The sequence below is a fragment of the Mastigoproctus giganteus genome, chromosome 14, assembly GCF_048544385.1.
Source record: "Mastigoproctus giganteus isolate SK-2022 chromosome 14, ASM4854438v1, whole genome shotgun sequence".
In the NCBI taxonomy this organism is placed as follows: Eukaryota; Metazoa; Arthropoda; class Arachnida; order Uropygi; family Thelyphonidae; genus Mastigoproctus; species Mastigoproctus giganteus.
The window spans coordinates 103,549,374-103,573,976 of record NC_143588.1 but is presented as its reverse complement, the minus strand read 5'-3'; the positions used below and the strand labels follow the sequence as shown (position 1 = coordinate 103,573,976).

Here is a 24,603-nt window from a genome sequence, read left to right as displayed (position 1 = left end):
CTCTGCTGTAAGAGGTAGAGTGAAAGATGCTGGGGACTGAGGGCCATTTCATCTTCTAGTCATGTGCTGGAGAGTTTGGTCTTTGCCTCTTCATTCTGACCAGGCATCTTAAAGAGCAATTACTCTACATGTTTGTTGCCAAAGTGATGTAATAGGGCTTGCCATCAAGGTGATGCACGAGTGGATTTTAGGGAGGCAGGCCAACAAGACTTCTAAAACAGAAGGATATTGGATCCATCAGTGTGTCTGATAACCCACAGAATGCCTGTTCCCCTCTGAGCCCCATGGTTATAATTACTATCATATTACAGTAATAAGGGTTTTTCAAGGACTCTCAGAGTAGTCTGCCTTTTTGCAGTGCACTGATAGTCTGACTACATGTAATATAAGACACTCCCATTGGCACTATATAATTATTTCTTACTGTAATGCAGAGTGTAAAAGAATAACCCAGGTGAAAAGTGAATTTGGATTTTTTTTGAAGCTTTTCATTTCCATCTGTGGTTAACTTGTTTTATTAACCAGCAGGACATGTTTTGTATTAGATGCATTTGATGCAAACACTTCTTAACCCTGTAAGTTTTTAAGTGTTTAGCCTATAAACCTTATAGGTTAATAAGTTTTAAATTTTATTAAAAACTTGTACTGCAATCTAAAATTAGAGGACAGAATATTTAACCAGTCAGGTGCTGGTGATATTTTTTTACTGATCTGTAAGGTCACTTTGCATAAAACAAGGGGAACTATCCATTTCCCCTAGAAGTAAATTGTCTATCAGACTGAATTAATTAATGAAAAGAGACATTAAGAAAAGAATGTTTGAAAGTAATTTTTTCCTTTTTTTCATTATTTGGAGAGAACTAATTTGGGAGGAATTGTTGCTGGAACATAGGGTACATTTTTTGTATGTAATAATTCCAGTGCTAATCTAACCATTTCAAGGCTTTTTTTTGCTTAAACTAAACCAGCTGAAATGATTAAACTGACTTTGTTTCATTTAAGTTGCTTTATATAAGTGGAATTCCAACTTTTATTGTCCATGCAATTTCTTGCAGTAAAATTAAATGTCATTTGAGTAATATGGGAAAAATAAAAGGAAAATTTTACTGTGATATATGCTAACACAGAGCTTTAAAGGTTCTGTTTAGTACATTTATCATTTTAAATGGTGTTTCCTACTTTTATTTATTTTGTATTTGACAAATATAAACTGAGTACTAAAAAGTAATCTTTTTTAAATGTTTTATCAGGCAAGGAGATGAAAAACCATGATGGCATAACTGCCATTGCACCATAAAACCTGCAACAATCATGACAGCAGTAGGCATTGCTGTCTGTACTGCCACCTTGAATCTATAGTCACATGAGCAGGCAATTTTTTTATCGTGAAAAATGCAAGAAAATCCATTAGAAATAAAGGTAATTGTTCATTCTTTTAATTTTTAATGAAGTTGTACTGAAGTTTGTTTATTTGGTTTTTAGGAGCATTAGCAACTAAGGCCATATTGCTCCAGGGATATGCTGTGGTTATTCCCTGATCCTCCATATTTGGTGGTCATGGGCTCGAACCCCAGTCTAATCAAGAAGCATGTGCTATGCACTGCTGCTCCTGCCTACTTGGCTACAAAGGCACCTACTGAAGTTGTACTTAACTGTATACCTCCACAAGCAGGTATACAGTTAAGTCCCAGTTGACTTTTGATCTCAAGTTTGACTGATACTTATTCAATTTTCAAATTCATATTAATCTTAACATCAAAGTGGGCAAGAATGAAATATTTTCAGCTTTTTGTAATTGTAATATAGCATTTTTTTAGTAAAATATATTAAGTCAAAATGAAACAAAAGCCACCTGTATCTCCTGTTGAATAAAAGATTTTAGAATAAATTACTGGCTGTTATTTTCATTAAGTAATTTCATATTTATGGTGGTAAAATTTTAATACAGTGAAGTCTCAGTATAACAAACTTATGTGGGTGCATGAATCATTTTGTTTTAGTAAATATTACTGCCAGTTATTTCATAAAACTGGTTTTGTAGAAGTTACTACATATTGACTTTAAAAGCAATAATAAAATGGTAAACTACTAATACTACAAAACTAAAACGATTTGAAGTATGTTATTCAAATCTTCAGAAATAGGCTATGCTAGATGCAAAGTATTTTCTTTCACATGTTAGTGCCAATTCTACCTTTCCCTATATTAATACAGAAATTTAACTATGGTGATGCTGAAAATATGGAATATGCAGGGGTTAAAAAGCATAATCATTCAGAAAAGATTATTTACAGTTACCAGTAATGTAGTGTAATCTTTTTGCATTTTGGCCATATATGCAAATATGCCTTTCAGGAATTTCCAGTAAATTTTCTTGTTGCAAATTGGTGGGTTTGTAAGTCCACCTATGCTCAGAGGGCAGCAGAGTTTTCTAATGGAAGTGACTATCCCACCCAAGTTGATCACTCCCATCACATGCTAGCTGTTAAGCTTACAAAAACCCACACAAAAGGATCATCCAGCTGCTACTCCCATATTGGTATCTCCTAATGCTCCACCAATAACAAAGGAAGTTCTTAGAGAAAAGAACTGAAGTATCCTGTAGTTAAGAAAAAAAGGATCTTGAAGGAGGTACCACAACAATTCTTCCTCTTTGCAGAGGAAGAAATTTTATAAACTATAAAAGGAAACCTACCTTTTTACATAGGAACAAAATTCTCTCAACACATGTTAGAAGGAAATGTCCCATATTTAATTAAATGAAGTCAATTATGAAAATTGCATTAAAATTATATAAATAAATACTTATAAAAGATTTCATGCATTCAGTTCTCATAATGCATCAGGAGAAGCCGACAGCCATCAACACCCCCCCCCCCAAAAAAAACCAAACCAATACCACATGTTAACACAAGAACTGAAAACAGTTGTCAGCTTTATGCTTAAACAGGTTAAAATATCTGAAATCTTAAAATTGTCTAAACTTATAAGGGACCAAACTTATTCAGATACTCCATTCTCAAAAGTATTTTTTGCAAATGATACCCATCCTTTTTTATACTTAAACCTATGTATATATACTTAAATCTGCTAGGAGATTATTTTTACTGAACCGATGTGTGAATTTGTTCACAAATGTGTGAAAGTCCACGAGTCCGAAATAGTATAAGGCCCGTGAACATTTATGGAATTTGCATTTAACCTCATTTCAAGAGTTTAGGTGATGAATAATTTAATATATTCATGTTGCATATTTAAAACTTTCTCTAACATGGCTATCATTAATAGCATGTTAGCATGCTATTACTGATAGCCATGTCCTTCTTGCCCTATCCTCTTCTATTTATAAAGAGGAAGAAATGGACACAGGACATTACTTCCACAAAAATTCAGAACTGAGCTGAATAAGCTTTTCAGCACTTAGGATTACAGACAGATCAAGCCAAAATATTTGAATTCCCACAGTGGCATACTGATGACATTAATGCTCTCCTGCAAAAGCATGTGCCTATTTGCTTTTGCCTGCAGTTAAAGGTTTGAAGGAAAGTGAAAACCATTCCTTTAGTAATAGTACTATCATAAGTAAGAACAGAACTGGGAACTGGCCCATGGAAGAATTGTATTCTTCTGGGCAGCCACATCCCTATTTCAATTTATCCTGCTTTAAGCCACCATAGAAGCAGTAGCAATTAGCATAATGGTATGGTTTTCATTAACATTTTGTTCCATTTATTTGCCACCTGGGACTAACATCTCCCATTCACTTTAATTTCATTGTGCAGTTGCCCACCAGTTCTGAATGATTTAAATGGATGTACTCTGTGGGGTGCCCTTATGGAAGGGGATATGTCAAATGTGGGGATGAACACCTTTCCATATGCCTACCTGTCCATTCCCTGCTGTTTTGTATTTTTATTTTGTATGTGCTACCCTCCCTTTTTTTCACCCACTTGAAGTAGAGAAGAACCTCTACTTCCTTGCAATAACCATCTTAAACTGGAGGCAGTCAGCTTTTTGGGTTACCATAGTGGAAGACTGATCAGGATGACTGGAATGCCTTTCAACATCTGGCAGAGTTTGTATTTTGGGCAGTTTATCATGCAAAGGTCATTGACTGATTTAATACTTTCACTGTGAAAGACCCAGCACTCAAGTGCCAATCAGTGACACAGTGGTGTACATTACAGAAAACAATTGTCCATGCAATTTCAAATCTGAAAGCATCTACCTAGTTTCCACCATTTCCAATAATTTGGTAGAATGCAGAATGCACAGTACCAAAAGGCAGAAAATGGCTTGGAATTTTCAGAAAATATCTGACCATGGGCAATGCATTAGCCTTCAAATGCACAGATTGTCTTATTTTGCTAAAATTCACTGCTGTTACTTTTAAATGATCTCATAATAGATTAATTTTCCTTCTAAACAAGACTGGGTTTTGTGTTGGCTTATAAACTTTTTCTTTATTTATAATGTACTGTTTATATAACACTTTCTGAGATGTTTGTTAGTTAAATCTCAAACCCTCCTTCTCCAACCTTAGTTCTAACATTACCTTAATTTCCACTTGATCAGGTTTGAAGATCTAGGCAGCAGAAATGTAGAAAGTACCTGGACAACTGCAGGTACGACTCCATATTACATTAAACTTTACTATAAATCAAGTAATATAATAAGTAATAACCACAATTTTATTCTTAATAAGAGTCCTGTGATGGAATATAGTCTCGTTCGTATGACAGAAGATTAAAACTTAATTTACTGAGGTCTTATTTTTAAGCAAATAATTCTTAAACATAGCTTGTACAATTTTCTGATTTTCATATTTTATTTCAGGTTGTTTACAGTTTGACTGTAAGGAATCATGAAGTGAGATCTCTAATATTAACAAGTGACAAATTATGAATCATTGAAGAATGCTTGTCCTGATGTTTTGGGAATTGCCAAAAAGTGAATTTCCAATGACATTGTCAACAGGAAATTGATCGAAATCCCTGTATGTTAATTTTTGTTATTGGAAAACTGGTTGTGAAAGGAGGGTAGTCAGAAGTTTATAATTGCATAGAATTTAATTCATAATTTAATTCATAATCCATAGACTGGGCAAATTATTCAAAATATAGCACAATTTTTATTTTAAGAAAGAAATAAAATTCTAGAGAATTACTATTTATAATCAAGTGTGGAATGCAGAAAATCAGAACTAATGATTTAGTCAGTTGTAGACTGCCCAATTGTATTCCTTTAATTACCAAATTTAATGGTATTGTTGCACCCTCCAATTTTAAGGGAGAAGAAATTTAAAGTTTAGAGTAAAAAAGATTCACATTTTAAGAAAATGTTATATAAAGTGCTAAACATTGAACAAAGGGTCCATTAACTTTATTCTATTTACAGAAATTTCTCTGATAAAACACTTTGTTCCCTTTTATAATAGTCTATTGGCTTCTCCTGTATGATTTTTCCAACAGTAGTCTGCCAGAATATTTAAACCCCATTTTTTGTTTTTCCTTTTATCTTTTTTTACTCCTTTGAGAAATCTTGGTGAAACCTTTTGCCATGTTCATTGGAGACCTAAGTTTTCAGGAAAAAAGTCTAAATGGGAATGTAGGAAATGAAGCTTTAACAAACCTATGCTATTTGAAAACTGAGGGTGGTGATAACTTTTTAAGCACATCTGAGTTTTTGAATGATTTGTACAAGAATTGGTCAATTATTTCAGAGGAAATTGATGCTGACCAGTGTTTAATATAACCTTTACTACTAAAAAATTTTATTCCATTTTAATTGCTTTACTTTATTCTATCTTGCCTATTGATAAATTGTTAGTTTTAATATTTGTGACTGTCTTTCATTAGGTTGTCCAAGGCTGTGGGTGCCAGTGAACTTATCTGTAGTCCATTCTTGTGTACATAGTATTCTTTCTTTAGCTTAGTGTTTGTATAGGAACTGCATATGAAAATTATTACTACTGTGGTGGTATAATGTCCGCAATTGGGTGTATCAATTAGCTCAGTTGAGCCCCCCTTCCTATCTATGCAGTGACTTCTTACAAGACTGCATATACCATGCCATACAGGCATTTGTTGGGGTCTTAATAGGATTTATTTCAAAGGTTCATTCACATTTAATATGCATCTTGTCTACTGGGTAGGAAACCACATTTACATTGTTAACCCCGTTTCTGGTCTGCCTGTTTTTAAGCCTACATTTAACTCCCCACTTGAAAGTTGTCCCCCCTGAAAAAAAACTAATATCCATAATTTCTACTCAATTTACAAAATTGAAACTCAATATACAAACAGAAATATATTCTTTGATTTCCTACCTTTAGCATTCAGCAAAAATGTACGATCACTATCAATTTATTAATTATTACTTTGGCAAAAGTGTTTGATGCTGTGAAGATATGCATTACAGCATTAGTTTAAAATTCCCTGCCTAATCTGTCTAAAACAAATCAAAACATTGACTGGTCAAGCTTACGTCATTAGTGTTGCCAAGGTGATCCAAGGAGAAAATAAATGTAAACATTTTTGTACTTGAGGATCATTGCAAATTTTGCATGGCTTTCTCACAACAGTTTGCTTTACTGCTTTTTACAATTGTACGAAAGAATTGCAACATTGTTTTTGAAAAACAAATATCCTCTTTCCTTTCTTCAGTATGTATTATCTACTAACAAAAAAATCAAGGAAATTCATCTATTGGAAACCACAGTGGAAATGAAAGAAAAAATAAAACTGATCACTACAATGCATATTTAATAATAATAAAAAAATTTGCTTTATTGTAATTGTTTTAAAAGGACTAAATCGGAACAGCAATTTCATGCAAGTATTTGTTCTTACGAAATTTCAATGAAATATTTCTATTCGTAGCTGCATTATAAATGTGATGAAGGAACTTCACATGCATCTCACCTGGTGTGCAAATGAAAAAAAATAATGCACTACTAGTAACAGATTGTGAAAATCATTACTTGTAGTGACTGATTGGGAAATAGTAATTGTTATTGAATACTTCAGTATTTCCTTGATAAGCATTTGATACCATCAAAAAAATTTCAAGAGAAAAATGTGAATTTTCATTATCACAAAAGCCCGTAAAATGTCATGTTTGGATGCTTGAATTCCATTCTGAGCTGCAAATGTAATAAAGTTGCCTCTCTTGCACTGATAGGGTAGCTGTTCACTGAATGAAGAAAAACAGTTCATTCATTTTCCTGAAATTTCCAGTTCTCTTCATTCACTTGGGGGGAAACTCCTTAGAGTTGGCTTGCTGAAAAAAAAACTAAAAAAAAAAAAAAACAGAAATGTGCTCCTACACAACCCACTTAGCTTTATAGATAGCAATGGTGGTGAGAGTAGAAAGCCAGAAATTATGCTTCAATATGATTGAATGTGGAAATAGACCCATAGGATGAAATGTGATCTACTTAGTCTCTGGAAATCAGAAAATGACCAATGGCATTTTTTTTTTTTTTGGATTCCTGACATTTCAGGAATTAATACCCTAAACATCCCACAGAAGTGAATAATAAACACGGAGAGCTTCTCATAGACTGGCATCAGTAGTGAAATCACACAACTCTAAAAAAGTAGCCATTTGGTCTCTGCCAAAACTGCTTCATGTAAAAGCTGCAGAACTACAGTTGCATCCAGCCAAAAGATTTCTTACCCTTTTGAAGTGTACACTAAACAAGAAGCTATACTAATCTAATCCCTAAATGAATTTAAAAAAAATTGTCAATCTCTAGCAATAAAAATGAGCTATGTTTAGCTAATCTAAGTTTTTTTTTTTTTTTTTTTTTTTTTTGGTAGTTGTTGGCGCATCGGCTTCTATGGCCATAATGCACCTCCCAAGGTTTTTGCAGTACTTTGATCCAAGCCCAAGGCGGGATTTGAACCTGCGACCTTTGGGTTGCCAGGCAGGCACTTTACCAACCTGGCTAGCCCGGTCGGCCCTAATCTAAGTAAGGGAGCTGTGGCAACCTAAATGAATAAAAAGATGTCAACTTAATCTCTAAGTGAATAAAAAATAAATGTGCTAATGTAATCCTAAACATAATTAATAAAAAAATAAATGTGCTAATGTATTCCTAAAGGAATATAAAAAAGTTGTGTAAATTTAATTTCTAACTGAATGAAAGTTGCAAATTTCCATTGGTAAACCTAACCAAATGAAAAAGTTGTATTAGTCTTATTCCTAAATGAATATATATCTGTGCTAGTCTAATCCCTAAATGAATATGAAGCTGTGTCAAGCTAATTTCTAAATTTTAAAAAATAATGAAAAGCTATGCTGAATTCTAAATATAAACAATCTACTTTGTGATAATGTACTACTGCACCAAGAAGATAGAATAAAACTAAGGCCTGCATTATGTTGCTCAAACTAACCTGCAAGAAACACCACTTCTGAAATAACGGTGGTTGCCAACATGGTGCAGAGGGATCTAGCTCCATGACCTGTCATAGAGATTAGGTCATGTGCTGGTGTATACACCAGCATGAGTGAGTGCCCAGACTGCAAAGACTGAGGTCCGCTAGCAAGATGCCTAAGCTCCATAGATGAGCTGCAGATTGGGGGCTCCAGATGCCCTTAAAGGAGACTGTGACGGTGGATACTGTTGGGATTCTTCTGTATTCTGCCTGGACTTGTTGAATGAGATCTTGGTTGCTGGCATAGTATGCTGCTTTGATTCTGTGGGCTTCATTGAGAGGTAGGCCATGACCTACAACTTGAGCATCCAGGATTGATGTTTGCCCTGCCCCATGACAGACCAGGTCCAGCTTTCAGAGCCCCTGAGAGGTTTGATAATGGGGCTCTTTCCACATGGACCACCCCACTGCCCAAGGCAGTTAGCAATGAGGGAGACAACACCATTGCCTTTTAACTCTTGCCCCATGGGTCTGGTGACAGCGCTGCATAATGTGTGGAGAGTGATTCAACCACCTTGCAGCCTGCCTGACAGGGGAGGAGCACCCACAAGAAGTGAGTGCACGTAGGGAGGCATTTATTCTGGTTTGGATGAAGTTCACAAACTGGCCTGAGAGCAGGCAGGTGCCATTGCTGACCCAATGATGTGACCTCACCTTCCTGGAATCAGACACGGCTGTCTATTGAGGAGTTCAGGAGCTTGGACCATCTGTCTTATCTGCTTGTTGGCTGTGTAGATTTGGTTGTCTCGGAAGAGTTGTTTGGTGCAGTTCAGTTCTTGCTTAATAGATGGTACTAGGTGGAGAAGCTGGAAGACTGGTGATGAATTTTGGAGGTGAAGCTTTAAGATGGGGATGAACCATTGCAGGGAGGGGATTCCCAGGCCGGCATCAGTAATATCCACATGGTAGTAGGCTACTGGGATGTCTTAGAAGACGAAGCTATGCTCTTGGAGTGGTTTGAATCTGCATGTTGAGCCAGTGGAGTGTGCTTGCTGTGGCTCTCCCCAGCACAAGTTGGTGGTAGAGCCAGGGGAGGAGAAAGACTCAATGAACAACCGTTGCTGAGGCTTGAGGGGTGCTCGGCACAGGCATTCCAGAGCCTCATGCAGATCTCCGGCAGCAGCACTATGGCCACTGGGGGTGAAGGAGACCCCCAGGTACTTCCATATGGATTCAATCCCCTTTAGGGAAGGGATAAGCTGCCCACAGTGAAGGGGAGTCTTTGACGTCAAGTTTCTTTTCCCTGCCTGATGAGACTAGAGGGACCATGATTTATCTGCATTAATGGACAGACCGCACTCACAGAAGTGTTCGTCGGCAGTGGCAAGGAGTTTACGTAAACCTGTGGATGCAACTAGGAAGAGGTCATCCACAAAAGCCAGGCTATTCACAGATGCCCCAAACAGAGGGAAGCCAATGTAATTTGGTAAGGCCTGGAGCCTCATCTATCACAGCATTGAAGTGGAAGGGGGAGAAAGTCCCCTTGCCTCACCCCTTGAGTGGGGTTGATGCAGGCATGTTGTCCCTGGAAATGGAGGTCAGAGTATGCATTTAGGAAGCTGGAAGGGAAGCCTTTCAACTGGAGTGCAGTGAGGACAGTGTCAAAGGACACTTGGTCAAAGGCTTTCTTTAGATCAATTGAGGCTACGAATAGAGGTTAAAGGTTCCTTTGTGATTCAGCCAGGAAAGCCGACAGGAGGTAGATATTTTCTGCACACCGATTGGCTGATTGGAAGGCCTGTTGACAGAAGTCAAAGGGCATGACTGCAGAGATTCTTCTTGCTAATAGTTTGTGGAAGGACCACCGTAATGGCCCGGTATTCTCCGGGAGAGACTGGATTGTCAGTTTTTGGGATTAAGATGGTGTATGCCTCGAGGAGGATGTCTGGGAGTCTATTGGTCCACAGGAAGAGGTGAAATAGGTCTTGAAGGATAACTGCTGGCATGTTTATTTGTCGGGCACAGAGTCTGTCAGGGCCAGTGCTGGTATTTCAATCTGGGAGAGAGGACAGGATTTTTTGGTTTGAGATTCGACGGCAGAGGCTTTGGCTTAGTTCTGCATTGGTGTCACTGCCCGAGATGGGCAGCTGTTGGACGTTCCCGTTGTTAGGGGATGTGAAGGTCTGAGTCCAGAATTGGTCGACATCATTAAATGGAATCTGGTGGTTGGATTGCTGTTCCCCATCCAGGATGGATTGGGCACATTGCATTCTATTTTTCCCATATATAGGGTCTGTATTCTTGTGTATTGCTGTTTTATTTGGAGTCCAGCCACCAAACCAAGACCAGACTATGTGATCTGGTCTTGGTTTGGTGGCTGGACTGGTTGAGTTGGTCTAAGAGGTTCATCTTGGTGGTTGGCTGTGGCTGGTAGCAAGTAGGTTAGGATATACCAGTCCAGGGTACAGTGGCTTAGGTGGCCATTAAGGGCTAAAGAGATTATCTTTAAGGTGGATGTGTCCATGGCTGTCCAAAGGGGGTTGCCATGGACTCAGTCAGGGTGGCTTTAAGGGCCCCTTTGGAGTAGGGTCATCCTGTTGTGGCAGAGTATGTGAGGGAGTAGAGGCTTGGTTTGGAGCAGTAGACTGGCTGGGTTGGGGGGTGGCAGTGGGCCCACCTGATCCCTAGGTGCTGAAAGTTCAAGGCCAGAGCTGGCTAAGGAGTGTCAGGACCCTTTTGGGAAAACAAGGGTTTTGCTGAGTCTCTTAAAGGAGGAGGCCCAATTAGGCCATTGAACAGTGTCAATGGACAAGTCTATTTCATCACAGATGCTGAAGTTGTAAAAAATCTGTTTCATCACAGCACCATTCAATCCTAACATGATTAGTATTCCAATGAGAGCTGATTTCATTGTCATCTGTTCTTTTAGCATTCTGTGCTTACCTTTGGCTTTCACACCTGGCAAGTGTGATATTATGTCAAGCTGTGTGAAAGTTTCTCCATTGAGAACTTGGAGGCAATACATGAAATGTATTCATTAGTATATTTCACTATATGGGTTATCATTTCATTATCAAAAAACAATGAACTGGTGATTTTACATGCTTACCTGTGGCCTTCACACCTGGCAAGTGTGGTGTTACATCAAGCTGTGTGAATGTTTCCACAGGGGGGCAACTTTCCTCCACGTTTTTATCCTTCCTGATATAAACTTCCAGTCTTGTTCTGCAGGTATGGTTGTTTCCTGTTTCATCTTACTGAGTGAACTGAAAAGGCAAGGCTTTCTAAGATCTGATTGTGTCACTTTTTTAGTAATAATTTCTCTTGTTTATGAAATTTAGGTTGTCATATTTTTAGTACAGTAAAACCAAAGGAAGTTCAAATTATTTTTATTTGCATCATATGTTAAAAGTTTGAAATTAGACTAAGATGCATTTAGGGCTAAAGCTTCAAGCTGCGAGCAAATTTAGACTGTGTATATATTAAGTGCAATAGCATCATTAATACACAGCCATTTCTGAATAAACAGAATATTTATAAGGTGGAATCGTTCTAAGTTCTCATATTGTGAATACGAATAGCATCATTAATACACTGCCATTTTCTGAATAAACACAATGAGACAACAATATGTAATCATATTGTTATATCTTTGTGTTTATTCAGAAATGGCTGTGTATTAATGATGCTATTGCATTTAATATATACAGTCTAAATTTGCTTGCAGCTTGAGGCTCAACTTATTCATCTTAGTCTTGCTGTCATTGCATCACTTGGGTACCTACCTACCCACCCACTGAAGAAGGGCCAAATAGCTCCGAAATGTCACCGTCTGGGTGGTGGTACCTGTCTGAGAATAAGTAACATTAGTCTTCTCCTTAGGTGAAGTGTTACTTATTTGAAGTAGTGCAATACGGCAACTCGTGAAGGTATTCACAATATGAGAACTTAAAAACAATGCCACCTTATAAATATTCTGTTTATTCAGAAATGGCTGTGTATTAATGATGCTATTGCACTTAATATATACATAGTCTAAGTTTGAAATTCATAAAAAATATGAATTCTGAAGAACATTTCTGTTCATAATTATTTTTACAACTTTTCTAATAAGTCAGTTTCATCACAGATGCTGAAGTTGTAAAAATCTGTTTCATCACAGCACCATTCAATCCTAACATGATTAGTATTCAAATCAGAGCTCATTTCAACATCTGTTCTTTTAGCATACTTCTCCATTGAGAACTTGGAGGCAATACATGAAATGTATTCATTAGTATATTTCACTATATGGGTTATTTCATTATCAAAAAACAATGAACTGGTGATTTTGCGTGCTGGTCTTCAGGGAGTCTGAATTCGACTTGATCAATACGGCATGCACTTCCACCTTCTTTGGAGCATCTCCTTTTGGAAAACGTACTGCATCTGCGTACTTTGTGGGCTCGACATTATTTGAGGACTGTCATCTTTAACATCGCTTTCAGCGTCTGGTTCTGGGCAAAAATCTCGATTGCCTTAGCCTCGAGCTGATCCCACATACCCAGGATGGTATGCATGGCCGCACAATTCACCTTTGTTAGTCATTGAACAAATAAGTATGTAGGCGCTCACGTACTTGCTTCATGTCCTCTAAGTGTTTGGTTGGCCGTTCCTCGTCGTCGGAGGAGTCAGGTCGGAGCCCCTTTGCAGTATCTCGCTGGTGGGGTTCAACGGTTGTTGAGTCTCTGTCTATAGAGATCTCCGATAGGTCACTTGGCACTTGATCCATCACCACTCGTGTTGACTTGTCTAGTGCTGTCAGCACTACCGTCCGTAGCACTAGTCACACCCTTAGCACCTTTTGCACCCTTTGCTCGTGGTTGTCCAGACATGGTCTTGCAACAGTACTTTTCACTAATATTTGTAGTTATGGTAGGAAAGATCCGAGAACACGTCTTTGCTCCCAAGAGAGTCCTGCACTACACTTTTTTTCGATCGACAAAGTCCGTCGATCAGGGCCGACGAGGTCTCGCCTGGTCGCCCACCCCAGACTGCGTGGAAGTAAGGCCCACCAATCAGCAGTAGTCGCTACACGGTATGACAAAACTTTTTTGGTATCGCTGAGATCACTAATATACGCAAGATCTAAGCAACAAGATCACTGTGCACCCAGACCGCTAAAATGGTACCGGGCTTCACACCCGCCAAGTGCGTGGTGTTACGTTGAGCTGTATGAGTTTCCACAAGGGGCAACTTTCCTCCACACAGTGCATCTATCCTTCCCGATATAAGCTTCCATGTCTTCCTGGTTTGTGCCAGCGTTTGGTATCGCTGAGATCACTCTAATATACACAAGATCTAAGCAACAAGATCACTGTGCACCCAGACTGCTAAAATGGTACCGGGGCTTCACACCTGCCAAGTGCGTGATGTTACCTCGAGCTGTATGAGTTTCCACGAGGGGCAACTTTCCTCCACACAGTGCATCTATCCTTCCCAATATAAGCTTCCATGGCTTCTTCCTGGTTTATGCCAGTTGAGTCTTCATAATTTTGAATCATCTTTTATAAGAATGTTAGAAATGAAAGTTTGAAATCAACCAGAGGGTTGAAAAACCTGAAAAGTAAATGTCGATGTGTATATTTATTTACTGTCTTCGTGAAACGGTGGCACCATCTATCGGCCCAATCTGCAACTTGAATATTTAATCTATATTTGAAATAATTTTATTCCTTTTAAATTTCTAAAAGCAACTTCTCAATTTTTTTTAAAGGTTATTGATTAATGGAAAATTAAAAACTTCATTTCTACTTTCTCAGAAAGAAGACAATATTTTTTCAAATAGATGTTTTTATTGGTAAATAAAAAAAAATTACAAGTTGGGGGTTATTGACAGGTTTACCCCTGTAATGAAATCTTCAATGTGGGTTGACAGCAGCCATCAAACACCATCAAAAATGTGGTTATAACGATCTTTCTTTGCCCACGCTGGGCAAAGAAAGATCATTATAACCACAAGTACTCTTGGTTGTCGTAAAGACTCTCCGTCTGGAAAAGAATAAAAATGTTAGATTACAATCCACGTGTTGGGAAGTTCCAGTGGTGTTAATGCATTACAAAATTACCCAGGTGTATCGTAAAAGAGTACAGTAATACCCCGAAGTTACGCGATAGGTGGGTCCGACGAAAATCATGTAAGTCGGGGTACAACTTTGCATATAAATACATATAAATTTTGCTTAATTGGGACCAAGGACTAACAAAAACACTAGTTTAGAAGAAAAATATTAATAAAATTGCAGTTCTTTATACATTAATACAAAATATGTATTAAAAAAAACAAATGACTTACGTAAAAAAGTTATGTCGATGGCTTCATAAAATCTCACAAATTCGTCTGACGACACAGCGCGTTCTTTTTCCACGCAGAATTTCTTCGTAGCAAGCTAATAATTTTTTTTATTCCTTGCTTTGTAGCTATAACGCGTTCTTCGTTGGAGTCTATGTTTTCTAAAATTTTTAAGCCCTTTACAATTGAGCCCTTTTCAATTTTCAACCTGTCAAGTTTGCAATTGTCATGTGCTTTTCGCCGTTGCTTCATTTAGGCCTGTAGCACGTGCAATATCACATGGTCTTTCATTTCGCTCAAAGCGTTTCACAATTTCATATTTTTTCTCTATCGACAGAGGTGGACTGGCCATAAGCCTTACCGGGGAAACCCCGGTGGGCCAGTGTGATTATGGCCATAAACCATAGTATGAGGCCACTATAAATTTTCCCGGGTAAGAATTTTTGGCCCAGTCCGCCTCTGTTTATCGATAATTGCTTTTCTTTTTCTCTCTGAATCTGCAGTGTCTTCACCAGGACGCTTCCTTTTCACACCTTTTAATTAAGTATTTTACTCATTTTTAGGGAATAAAGCACAATTACAAAACGAGGAGGCACGCTTGATACGCATAAACAAAGCTGCGCGCATGTAGCAACTGAATAAAAAACACCATAAAGGCAGAGATACACTATTAACACCTCACATTTCTAGGGGTTACTACCATAAAACAATAAAAATCCAGTTGCGTTTCTGCTAGTGAAATCTGTTATAAACTGGTAGTAAACTCGATCTAATTGCATTTGCGATTATACCGATAGCTGGAATTGTGTTGGTTTTTACGTTATTATGGTGAAATGTGTTTCCCCTTCACTGATATAAAAAACATAAAAGCAACAAAGTTGAATTTTGTTCATCTTTCACTCTCATTCTCTGCTGTCGCACCGTATATCGATAACATATGAAAAACGACCTTGAAGATAGTGGGCGGCAGCGTTGCCAAACGAAAAAAATCAAGAACCACGTAACTCCGAGTTCGCGTAAGTCGGGGTATTACTGTACTTGTCTTAGCCTGCTTATGTGAGACACAAACCTCAGTTAATTTTCCCAGAAACCAAATAATAGTTCCAGGACTACACCATATGTTTCAGTGACTTAGCAGAAGTTTCCAATCTGTCTGAAGATAATGGTGGAGTGTGCTGTTTGCTCGTCTGTATAGATGCCTTTTCAAGCTGTGCCTGGGTGAGAATACTTAGAAATAAAACATCAAAGCAAATGGTAAAGGCATTCAAATCAATTTTCAAGAAACACCATTCAGTCTTAACAGTGACCAAGGCAAAGAATTTATAAACAAAGATGTGAGGCCATTATTTAAGTCTCTTAACATTAATTTCTATACTACTAGATCGGAAAAAAAGCTGCCATAGCTGAACATTTCATCTGAACTCTGATAGAAAAAATATTTAAATGGATAACTTATTCTGAAAGTAAGAAATATGTGCATGTTTTTCCCAACATTGTAGCTACTTATGTAGGAATGCTAGGAACTGTAGGAATGCCACCAGCCGATGTCACTTTGCATAATGAAGACGTTGTACTTGAAAAAACCCAAAACAGGTTCCTAAATTTAAACTGGGGATCGTGTCGTTCTAAGCACAGGTTCTCATCTTTTTTAAACAAGGATTCTGGTGTAGTTGGAGTCGTGGGATTTTTACTATATCCCAAGTATTGAAACGAAGAAAGCCAGTTGAGTACAAGACAAAACAGGCAATACGATTGAAGGTACTTTGTATGAGCAACAGCTACAGCTTGTTAACATCCATGACACATTGCCTGTCGACGTCTATCTTATTGAAAAAGTACTTTACATGCAGCAAAACTATGATTGCATTATTCCACTGCTTAGGCATCACACCTTTTTGAATGCAATGTGCTTTGTAAAGAGCCTTGCCAGTTTGTGTAATGTCTCTTCCTCCCAATTTTAACAACTCTACAGTAACTTCATCTTCCCCTGGGGCTTTCTGATTCTTCATTTTCTTCAATGCATGTTCTACTTTGTACCTCATCAGGAAGAATATCAAGTATGTGTTGCTACTTTGCAATCCATCTTCCTCACTGCTGGCATCATTCCCTCGCTCCTTGTATAATTCTCTATAGTAGTCTTCTGCTATTTGAATTATGCCCTCTGCTGTTCATAAGTACACCATTGCTATTCTTCAGTTTCAGTATCATTTGTCTTTCTGTATTACTGCTCATGGATGCTGATTTAAATCCTTTGTTTTCCCTTAATGCTTGTTCTACTTTTCTTTTTCTTTGCATTTCTTTTTCCCTATAGGTTTCTTGGGCTTTATCACTTTCAGAAAGTTGTGATATTCCTTGTCAATATCTTGGTCCTGAGCAGTCTGCAGAAGCTCAGACTTGTTCTTAAGTTCCAGTACATACTGCTTTAGTTGTTAATCAATTTGGACTCTTCCATGTCCACTTTCTATTCACCCTTTCTTGAAAAGTGTTCATTACTGACAGTCCTTGAGATTCTGCAAATTCCACAAGTCTTTCACGAATTCCAAAATTTCCTATAGTTCCCCTTTCTGCACTGTTGTCTTTTTCCAACCTTAGCATTGCAGTCCCCCATAATAGTGTAGTGGGTTTTCTGCTCATCTAGAAGACTCAGTTTTGGTGTACATTTCTTCAACCTCATCATCATGGCTTGATGTTGGTGCATAAATCATTATAACCTTTAGCTTGTATCTCGATGATATTCCAATTCACATTTTCTAATTCCTTTTCCAGCTCTAAGATCCTGTCTTCACCGATGAGTGATCTTACGTTATAACAGGCCAAGTTCAGTTTCCGTGCATGGCGGTCTGGTCATACCCAGAGATTCTTAGCACCCTCTGCTTCCACTCTGATCCTCTCGCTGCTGTAAGAGGGGGAGTGAAAGCTGCTGGGGACTGAGGGCCATTTGTTTTGTCGTGCTTTCATATGCTGGAGGGTTTGGTTTTTTCCTCTTCATGCTGACCAGGCATCTTGAAGAGAACTCTACATGTTAACAGGGCTTACCATTGAGAAGGTGTGCATGAGTGGATTTTAGGGAGGCAGGCCAACCGGACTTCTCCTAAATCTTCTGTAATAGATATTGGATCCATCTGATAACACACAGGATACCTGTTCCCCTAAATCAAAATATCATAGAGCAAAATTGTAAAATGTGTTAATTATGGGTTAGTAGATACATTGAAAGGGACTTTTTCAAGGGCTAACCCTTTCAATGTACAACCATAAATAACGAGCTATCTGTTTCTGTAGTCATCATCCAGCATAACTGTCTGAATGATGGTAAAAATAGCCAGATAGTGACATTAATGAGATAGACAAATAATATATAAACATATTAAACAAAGGTATTTACGTTGATATATTCCAATTTAGCAGTAAGCTGGCAAGATGACTGTTAGCCCGACGGATAGTCAAAATTTAAATTAGAGAAAGAGATCCATCTATTTTTAGGCTTGTGTGTAGTTTATAATATATGTAATCATGGTAGTCTAAGCGATGCCAAGTAACAGTAGAAGCTTGCGCTAACTAAGGTGAACGGAAAAAAGTAAAACTATAGGTATACAGGGCTTTCCAATAGTAACGCTCGATTTTTGTAACGCAATAAAACAAATTGTGAGAGTGATAGTGATTTATTTTTATTATGAAGTATATGTGTTAACATTATGTTTTAAAAATTATATCAGATAAATGTCTGCCGCGGCTTTGTCTGGTTTGGTTAATCCTGGATACCCAATTGGTGATGACGTTATCGCATAAAAGTGGCTCAATTTCAGCAATAACATGCCTAATGTTGGCCTTTAAGGCGGCAACCGTCCGTGGTTTGTTAGCATAGACTTTGGATTTTAGAAAGCCCCAGAGAAAAAAATCCAGTGGCGTTAGGTCGCAGGATCTGGGCGGCCAATTAACATCACCATTTCGCGATATAACGGAACCTTCAAATTTCTCTGCAATAGTGTTACTGTATCACGTGCCGTATGGCACGTAGCACCGTCTTGCTGAAACCAAATGTTTGTTAGATCGATTCCATCCACTGCAGGCCAAAAAAAATCTTATCATAGCCCTGTATCGCTCACCGTTGACCGTAAGTGCCACTTTGTTTTCGAAAAAATACGGACAGATTGTTCTGCCGGACCAAAGTGTACACCATACCGTAACTTTTTCGGAATGTAGTGGGACCTCATGAATCTCCCGTGGGTTTTCGTCACTCCAAATTTGGCAATTTTGCTTGTTAACAAAGCCACTTAACCAGAAATGAGCCTCATCACTAAACATTATTTTTCGCCCAAAATCAGGATCGACCTCCAACTGCTCTAGCGCCCAATCAGCAAATGCACGCCGCTGCGCATGATCGTTGGGCTTTAGTTGTTGGGTTAATTGCACTTTATAAGGGTGAAGCCCTAAGTCCTTATGCAGGATTCACCAAGTTGTCGTCGAAGACAGGCCAAGTTCTTGAGCCCGACGCGGAATGGACTGTTGCGGATTCTCACACACTTTCCCAGACAGCAGCAATATTTTCAATGGATCTTGCATTTCGCTGACGTACAGGCACTTTCAGATTTGCCACAGACCCAGTTGCTTCGAATTTGTTTATTAAACGGCAAATTGTGGATTCTGAAGGACGTTCGTCGACACCATAAACTGCACGGAGTGCACGAAACGTTTGACGAATAGAACATTGGTTTTGATAATAATTTTTTACAATTTTGACTCGTTGCTCAGTCGTGTAATGCTCTATAATAAAATGCAGAGACTAACTGAATATGGCTATCAAAGATACCACCTGTGTGACTGTCGACTTCGTCATGCGCTGTTGCCAAACAGCGTAAATTCCCATCCCTTATAGTAAGGGATCCTGGTTATGGCAAGCAATATAAAGACAATTAGAATGCGTTAAATGCTTACCACCGTACTAAAAACTGCATGAATCGGCATGTGTAGAATATATACCTACAGACAGAAGCCCCCCTAGGATAAGTAGTTGATATCGTTGAATGCTATATTTAGTTTTAATATATGCAGCGCCCTCTGCAGTTTTTATATGGTGCATAAAGATATACATAGGCCAACAAATAGATATCTCTCAAAGTCATAGATGTTAACAGAATAAGTTACTACCCATAGAGTAAATATAGGTACGACGTTTTTAATGCGTGTAAGCTATATAAAACTTACTCCATGTGCAGTGCCTACTATTTACATACATGTCCAACAAAAGCTATGTAAGCCAAAGTAACTACCACGAAAAAACCCACAAAGGCTATGCTGTATCAGTGCCGGTTTAAGACTTTATCCATAATATATTGTGTGTTAAGGTTATAGCGCCCTTTATTATTAGCTATCAATATGGCCTTATAAAGATATCGTGCAATTATGTAGTGTGGGAAGCAATTTTTTAATACTTAGATCTGAAATCTATAATGTAATCAGTCTTGTTACATATGCATAATCTTCTGATACCTTGTGAGATTATGATATTGCGATGTATCCGTTTAGAGATGTTAGAATTCCAGTTGGTGAGGTCTATAGAAAATCTTTACATTTGTCTTACAGCTTGGTGTGTACCGTATTATTAACTATCCATATATCTAAGTCTAGGAAGGTAGCTAATTTGGAACTGTTTGTGTTAGTACGTTCTAATATTAATTCTGGCAGATAGTATTTAATTGCTTCTGTAAGAAAATCTGGAAAACTATCAAATTGTCTGTATATAATAATATTGGGCTTAAAGTTATTTTCAAAGTGGTGTAGGTATAGATTAGCCACTAAACAAGAGCTACATGCACCCATAGTTATACTTGTGTGTTGCCTATATAAGTTACTGCCATTTTTTATATATATATATATAATCGTAATATTACAGCGTTTAAAATGTTAACATAAAATATTACATGTTAAATATAGAACGAATCAATGCCATTGTGAGATAGAACATTACATCGAACGTTAGATATGCCATAATTAAATAAGTTATAGTACAAGAACCCTCCATAGTTTGAAAATCAAGGCAGTCCCAGCCAACTGTACCCCAGGTAAAAATGAAAAAACATATAATATGTTAATTAATATTATAAGCCTTATGTGGGAAAAGGTATTTTGCAAGGGACTTTTGAGGGCTAAACCCCTACAAAATATCCAACCCTAGTTAGGCTGAGCTATCAATTTCTGTTGTCATCTGCCTGTATTCCATAATGACAGATAACATTAAAAGGAGAACTAAGCAAGCCACCAATTAAGGGGGTATGTCTAACCAGTAACTTATTAGTATACAGGCTGGATGACATTTAGCCTGACCGATAGCTGTGAAAACATAAGCATAACTGAGAACCAATTGATTGCAGAATAAGGCTAAATTAGCTAACATAAGGAGAACAGAAAGCGGTATAGGTAAAGATATAGTACCTCACTCCCCCTCTAATTACTCTAATAGTTCGTGAGGTATGAAAAAAGGCAAGAGGATAGATAAAAGTAAAAAGCGAAAGAAAAGTAAATCAATCATACTTCGGATATTACAGAGGGTGTAACTTCCCGACCCTAAAAGGTAGGGATCCTGGTATGGTAGTAAGAGCAGGTGAAAGATATCAATAAAATGAGAAAGTACGAAATGGAATGGCTAATTCATATTAGCACTAAATTATATACACTACGTAAATATGGCAAGTAGTGTCGAACCTATAAGGTAGAAAGCTAAGCGTTAAATCGATAAAGAACACGGGGAGTAGTACTTGGTACCCATATCGTAACCCCAACGATGATACTAAGATACATACAAAAGCCTGTAAGTCTAAGCACCAGTTGTATATAACTGCCGTGCTGTCAGCACCACCTAATGTGTCAAATATCTACTGACAGGCCTAAATTAAAATAAATAAAAGGATAATAGATGCCCTCTTTAGTAGTGAAAGCAAATCTAATGATTCTCAGATGTAGAAGATAAAACAAAGTAGGAGAAGAGAAACAAATTAATTCCTACTGTAAAAACATAGGTACAACTTTTTTAATGAGTAAGCTATATATAATGTGTTAATACAGCAGTACCTAGTATGTACATGTATATACATAGGCTAAGCAGTAACAGCCACGCTCAATCGATACCAATGTATAAAACCAGCTACACATGTTACCTTATACCAATATATTAATTCCAACTAAGTATAATACAGTTAGGTATGACAAATGGCTTCCATAGTATCCAACTTGTTTAAATTATTGTGATATTTATTTAGGGCTATGGACAAGGCAGTATTCATATGTTTAATAATGAAATTATGCAGATAATCTAATTTATGCTTGAGATCGATAAGTGCATCAATAACGTCACTAGTATTACAGATATTTAATCTTCTGATACATTGTGCCACTTTTTTAAGGATATGTATAGAGATATTTGTAAACCAACTGGTTAGGTCTATAGTTTTGAAATTGAATTCCATGTGTTTGTCAAATACCTTGGTATGTAGGTTATTATCATTAATATGTATATCTATATCCAGATAGGTAGCTTTGAAAGAGTCACTCTTGTTAGTGACCTCTAGAACACAATTCATGTGGGTAGTGCTTAGTCGCATCTGTATGGAAGTTAGGATAGTTGAACACAATTAGGTCGTCAATATATCTGAACATATTGATATCTTTATCAAAATTGATTTCATAGTGGTGTAAATATAGATTGGCAATGAGACAAGAGCTACTTGCCCCCATGGCAATGCCTCTATGTTGTATAAAAATGTTGCTACCATTATAGATGTAGCTGTTAGCAATACAAAGATTTAATAGGTTATCCCAGTAATTACGTTGGCAGGGTAAGATATCGCTAAAATCAGTGAAATATTTATTTAAAACTAATTTTAAACTATCACGAGGAATGCTAGTGAATAAGTTTTTGAAATCATATGTACTGATATGCTTGATGTTATGCTTATTACTATTTATGAATGTTAAAATAGGGCAATTATTACTAATAATTCTAGTGAATTCTATAGTATTGAAGATAATGCTTAGCAGTTCTAGTTTTTTATGCAGTACTATTGAATAGCTATTCCTGCAAGATGTTATAAATCTGAAACTAATAGGCGATTTATGAAACTTGGGTATACCATACAAATAAGGGAAGTTGGTGTTGCAGTTATTCAGTTAACTTTTTATGTATAGCTAGTAGCTTTTTGGTAATGGTGCCACGGTTGCTATTTATTTTAGTGTATGTAGCACTGCTATATAGTTCGTTGTGCAATAGAGGCATAGAATTTTTTGCAGATGAAACTGTAATTATTGGCTGCCTAGTCTATAGTAGTTATGATAAATGTATCCTGTATATCCTCTAATTGCCACTTAATTATATGCCGGTTAAATATTTTATTATCTCTATAGGTATAGTGCGTCCTACGTATATTCTTCCTATGTATATGCTGCTTAAGGTCGTAGTAGGTAAGTACCAACCAATTACAGAAGGCCTCTAGTGGGAAATTATACTTATCTGCAAGTTTAAGGCAGAATTGCATAAGGTCAGAGTGTAACTGTTTGGTAATATAGCTGGCATTAGGACTAGTATTAGGTCAATATTTAAAACCATAGGATAGTATAGTGCACAGTTCCTGGTATGGAACCAAGTTGAGATCACCAGTAATGACATGCTTATGGTGCATAAAAAGTCCCTTGCAAAATACCTTTTCCCACGTAAGACTTATTATATTAATTAACCTATTATGTTTTTCATTTTTACCTGGGGTACGGTTGGCCCGGGACTGCCTCGATTTTCAAACTATGGAGGGTTCTTGTACTAATAACTTATCTAATTATGGTATATATATATATATAATGAATATAACAAATAAATTAACAATTATTATGGCAAGATAACCAATTATTATAGCAAATTATACAATAAAAAAATAAACTGAAAGGAGGAGAACTGATTAATGCCATCAATGAATGTCTAGATAGAACATTACATCAGTCTTATGTTTGAGCAGTTATTAAACGTGCAATTTATTAAAGGCAAGTATATATAGGCAGGTGGCAACTAAATGCTATAATAGTTATAGCTAGTCCATGGTTCTAGCTTGATAAGGATACACATAAATAATGGAAATAACAAATATTGAAAAAACAAAATCAATAAAGCATAAATGTAGAAAATAATAACTAAATACATGTCATGCCAATTATAGGAAAATGGTGACACATTGAAAGGGACTTTATCAAGGGCTAACCCCTTCAATGTGTCCTACAATTAGCGAGCTATCAGTTTCTGATATCATCTGCCTGTTAATCCATGCCAAATGGTAATAAAAGATATCAAAAGGAGGATAGCTATAATAAAGGTAACTAAGTTAAAGTTAGACGAATTTGAGGTGGTTAACAGGCTGGATGATTTTAGCCCGACCGATAGCCAAGACAATGAATCAAGCAGAAAGAAGAATAATAGTGGTAGTTGAGAACCAATAGTTTTTAAATATCATGTTAGTGGATGACAAAGGAGCAACAGCTAAAAAAGAACGGATATAGGGTGTAAGAAGAGCAATAGTACCTCAATCACCCTCGAATTGCTCTAGTTCATGAGGTAAGAACAGTAGAAGATAGCAAATAGTTAAAGGAAAAGTAATGATGGAATTGTATGTCGGATATTACCGGGGGCATAACTTCCCGTCCCTTATAGCAAGAGATCATGGTATATCAATAGTATAATGCAGCAAAATTTTGGATAATGTATAAAATAAAATATATTATGGAAATGAAGTGGACAGGAAAGGCTAGTTCCTAGATACTTACAGCGTGGTATAACGAGAGAAGCAGACATACCTCGAAGAAGAAACACAAGAAAAAGCTTCGTTGTAGAGCACATGTTTATTTATGTACGTA

At 37.2% G+C, this 24,603-nt stretch overlaps 1 long non-coding RNA gene across 3 annotated transcripts in view; it reads left to right on the top strand.

Moving 5' to 3' along the window:
- Positions 1-5,075, top strand: part of LOC150075464 (uncharacterized) — a 40,757-nt gene extending 35,682 nt beyond the window's left edge. For 2 of the 3 annotated variants that reach the window (XR_016547886.1, XR_016547885.1), the window contains 3 exons: positions 1,251-1,419; positions 4,576-4,625; positions 4,837-5,075. This is a non-coding gene — a long non-coding RNA (uncharacterized LOC150075464). The remainder of the gene's footprint in view (positions 1-1,250; positions 1,420-4,575; positions 4,626-4,836) is intronic. The other variant, XR_016547887.1, reaches the window with a different exon arrangement.
- The last annotated feature ends 19,528 nt before the right edge of the window (positions 5,076-24,603 follow it).